This window comes from Salvelinus alpinus, chromosome 2, assembly GCF_045679555.1.
Source record: "Salvelinus alpinus chromosome 2, SLU_Salpinus.1, whole genome shotgun sequence".
In the NCBI taxonomy this organism is placed as follows: Eukaryota; Metazoa; Chordata; class Actinopteri; order Salmoniformes; family Salmonidae; genus Salvelinus; species Salvelinus alpinus.
In genome coordinates, this window is record NC_092087.1 from 86,615,127 (window position 1) to 86,619,469 (window position 4,343).

Below are 4,343 nucleotides of genomic sequence, written 5' to 3' on the forward strand. Positions count from 1 at the left end.
TAAAAAAATGTTTTAATCCATAGCACCAGTAGTAAATCAATGCATCTATTTGACAGCGTTAAAAAAACATTTTACACAACAAAAACACACAAAAAACTAAACAGGTAAAGGTAAGATGACCTTACATTAAAAGGCACTGGTAACAGGTTTATATGAACAGAGGAAGATGCAGGGAAGTAAATATAGGCAGCAATGTGAGATTACAGTATACTATGTTTATTTTAGTAGACATTAATGTAACTCCATGTCTGCATCTTAAATTGCACCCTATGTAGTGCACTACTTCTGACCAGGGCACAGAGCTCTGCTCAAAAGTAGTGCACTATATAGGGAATAGGGCCCTGGTCTAAAGTAGTACACTATATAGGGAGCCATTTGAGACACATGCCCATGCTGTTATTCACAGATAAACAGGGCAGAATGAAACTGAACAAAAATAAACAAAAACTAGTAGTGTACAGTTGATGTGTAAACATTTAAGACCATGGTCAACATTGGCTGACAAAACCAAAGACTTTCAACATACACACTTAAACACAAAAATAATAAGGGAGAGTAAAAGATAATGCCCACATGTTGTATCATGTAATCTAGAACTGACTCACATCACAAAGATGATCGCACATTAGCAAAACTGTTTCCAGCAAGACTCAGTGTGTATCAACCACTAATGGCCAGATGACCCTTCAGCTTTTCAAAATGACACTCAAAACAATGTGTTGGGCCTTGATTGGCTGAAAACCATCAGGTAACAGAGAGAAAAGACAGGGGCCAAAAGTTCTCTTTTTAAAGCAGTGGAATAACATGTAAAATAGGTAAGCTACTTGACCAGCACAGATCAAATAAAGAGTAAAAAAACAAAGCCATCTTGATAACCTCAGCAGCAAGCTTCTGGTGTCTTTCATTTCATGTAAAAACACACACCCATCTCTTTAAAACTTACCACAAACCCATTCTCACACATTCCCCATTAACACTTCCTCGAAAAACAGCCCCATTAAAACCAACGTCATGTCCATTAGGGTACACAACAAAAACTTTTCAAAACGTTCTGCAACAGAAAGTGAAAATAAGGGTTCCTTATTGGACAAAGTCCAGGTAGTCCCTCCCAGTTTGAATCCGTCTTGTTCTATTTGGTTCCCAATGAACATGACCCAGATCAAATGTCCCAATCCACGCTCAATAAAGACGACTTGTATCAGACCAGGCAACACTGACGGTACTGTAAGAGAATCCTCTATTGACACCGTCACTACACATTTCCCTCTCCAACAAAGCAAAAACCATCTCAGACTTCCAGAAAATCTTTCAACGTTAGCGTCCCAACCAATACCTACCCAAAACCCATGACTTCCAGTTTAAAAAATTAAAAAATAATCACATCATTGTACTATCAAACCTCAAAGGCCAAACCAGGCAGGTGAAATATGACATTTTACACATTGAGGAGTTCAATCAGTTAATACACAAATCTCAGACAATAAAAATAAATAGTCGTCCCAAAATGAAGCCCTACCTACATCTCTCCCAAACGCAAATACCATTACAGAAAGGCTGGTTTGTTTAGCTCGTATTTGTTCATCATCATCCAATATGTATTGACCTGTATTTGTATGATATAGATTCAAGAAAAACCTGAGCCAGTGTCTCTCCAACACCACCACATGCACTACTATAAAGTGTAGTGCTCTACTTTTGGCCAATAGTGCACTATATAGGGAACGGGGGCGCCATTTGAGCTAACAGACAGTATCAGTAAACCCACTGGCCTTTAGACACCATAAGAGCTGTGGGGTATTCCAGAAGGCAGGGTTAATACATCAGGCAGCTAACTTTGATTAACAGCCTTTGCCTCATCTCTTGATTTCCTGGTTGATTAAAATAATCTACATTTGTATAATAGTTGTTTCTCTTGAGTCATTACAAACAATTTCAAGCAATTTGGGCCAGTTTGCTGGCCAACTCACTGATCCAGCTTTTTGGAACAGGCCCCAGACGAATGTGACTGGTGCTAATCAGCATTTTGTAGGGGGATATAATCATCCCATCAGTGTGCTGTGTGTGTAGGGCAACCATTGGGACTTATATTAGTCAAATTAAAACGGCACATTTTCAGATGAGTAGTACAAACATCAGATTCAGAAGAACATTTTAAAAAACAAACAAGATACTTACATATAGTACAATATATGCTCAGCTAGTGTTCAACTGTAAAAGTATCTATGTAGGCTCAGCTAGCGGTCAACTGTAAAAGTTTCTATGTAGGCTCAGCTAGCGGTCAACTGTAAAAGTATCTATGTAGGCTCAGCTAGCGAACAACTGTAAAAGTATCTATGTAGGCTCAGCTAGCGGTCAACTGTAAAAGTATCTATGTAGGCTCAGCTAGCGGTCAACTGTAAAAGTATCTATGTAGACTCAGCTAGCGAACAACTGTAAAAGTATCTATGTAGGCTCAGCTAGTGGTCAACTGTAAAAGTATCTATGTAGGCTCAGCTAGTGGTCAACTGTAAAAGTATCTATGTATGCTCAGCTAGTGGTCAACTGTAAAAGTATCTATGTAGGCTCAGCTAGCGGTCAACTGTAAAAGTATCTATGTAGGCTCAGCTAGCGAACAACTGTAAAAGTATCTATGTAGGCTCAGCTAGCGAACAACTGTAAAAGTATCTATGTAGGCTCAGCTAGCGGTCAACTGTAAAAGTATCTATGTAGGCTCAGCTAGCGGTCAACTGTAAAAGTATCTATGTAGGCTCAGCTAGCGGTCAACTGTAAAAGTATCTATGTAGGCTCAGCTAGCGTTCAACTGTAAAAGTGTCTATGTAGGCTCAGCTAGCGGTCAACTGTAAAAGTATCTATGTAGGCTCAGCTAGCGTTCAACTGTAAAAGTGTCTATGTAGGCTCAGCTAGTAGTCAACTGTAAAAGTATCTATGTAGGCTCAGCTAGTGGTCAACTGTGAAAGTGTCTATGTAGGCTCAGCTAGTGGTCAACTGTAAAAGTATCTATGTAGGCTCAGCTAGTGGTCAACTGTGAAAGTGTCTAACAAAACTGTTTCAAGTTATTAGTGGCACTCAGACCCCAACCAGAAAGCTCCCTTCTATCCCTGCCTCCACACTGAGTTGGTCTTGTACTTTCCTGGGTTACGTCCCAATAATCTCTCCCCCTGAAGTGTGCACTCATTCACTACTCCCCACAAAATGGAAAAGTCTTGGATTGTGTAGGCATGGGCTAGAAGGAGTTTCCATATAGGTATTCTAGTCATTTCCTTTCAAACCCATTGAGGAAAGTGAACAAGAGCACACTTTAGGAGAAAAAAAGAGATTATTGGGATGCAACCCTTGTCTGGCTGGGGACTAATGTTGTATTCGTCATGGATTTACAAAGTTACAGTATAGTTTACTTGATAAAAGAAAAGAAAAACAAGTCCAGTGTTGCTAGTACCAATCCTCTACATCGACGTTTCTAGGGAGGGAGAGAAACACATCCTGGAGATGGATGGAGAGTCCTGGAGGGAGACGGAGAGATGAAGGAGAAAAAAAGAGAAAGATGAATGAGACACGGGACAAAACAGACTAAGTTAACAAAGCTCACAAGATGTGGAAATGTGGCTGTATTGTAATGTTGAATGATGACATTGAAGTGTATCAGGAAAGATATACAACATACGCAAAAACATATGTATGTAAATGTCTATAGAAAAAGTGGGAATTGCCATGTTATCAATCCAAAAGCAACAAACCTTTGATAGTTTGAGTCCCCTCTCTCTATTGAGGGCCGTGCTATCAGAGGCCTTGACCCTGACTGGAGTCTTATTATTCACTGTCACCGGACTGTTCACCTGGAGACGCACACACACAACCATGAACATCTAGAGAAAACAAGGAAGTGTGTTTGTGTGGTCTCCTTGTGTGTCAATGTCGCTCACCGACTGCAGGACGACGTTCTCCTTTCCCAGCCGTCCCATCGCCGCAGCAACCATCTCCGGGGAGATTTGTCTGCCCCTCCTCTCCAACGCCTGTTGGTCCCCCTTATGTCTCCTCTGTTTTCATTGTGTCATTTGATCAGGAGGGTAGGACAGTTGACAGAACAGTTATTTAACCTTCACTTTACCAATAAATATTTTTTTGATAATGTCATAGATAACTTTTTAATCTATAGAACGTAGAAATGCCCGTTTTCACTGGTATGGTGCTTGGCATAATGAATAGGTTGAAAAGGGGAGGAATTGTCCTTAAAGATCCTCATATACAACAGACAGAACAGTTGTAGCAGATGGTGACTACAACATACTAAGATTACATCATATACAAAAGACAGAACAGTTGTAGCAGATGGTGACTACAACATA

The 4,343-nt window shown here is 40.2% G+C and overlaps 1 long non-coding RNA gene across 1 annotated transcript; it reads right to left on the minus strand.

Moving 5' to 3' along the window:
* On the minus strand, nt 1–4,072 carry LOC139568009 (uncharacterized). Its single transcript, XR_011673489.1, has 3 exons — nt 3,921–4,072; nt 3,735–3,833; nt 1–3,500 (listed from the first exon to the last, which is right to left on the minus strand). It is a non-coding gene; the product is annotated as an uncharacterized lncRNA (long non-coding RNA).
* Nucleotides 4,073–4,343: the final 271 nt, after the last annotated feature.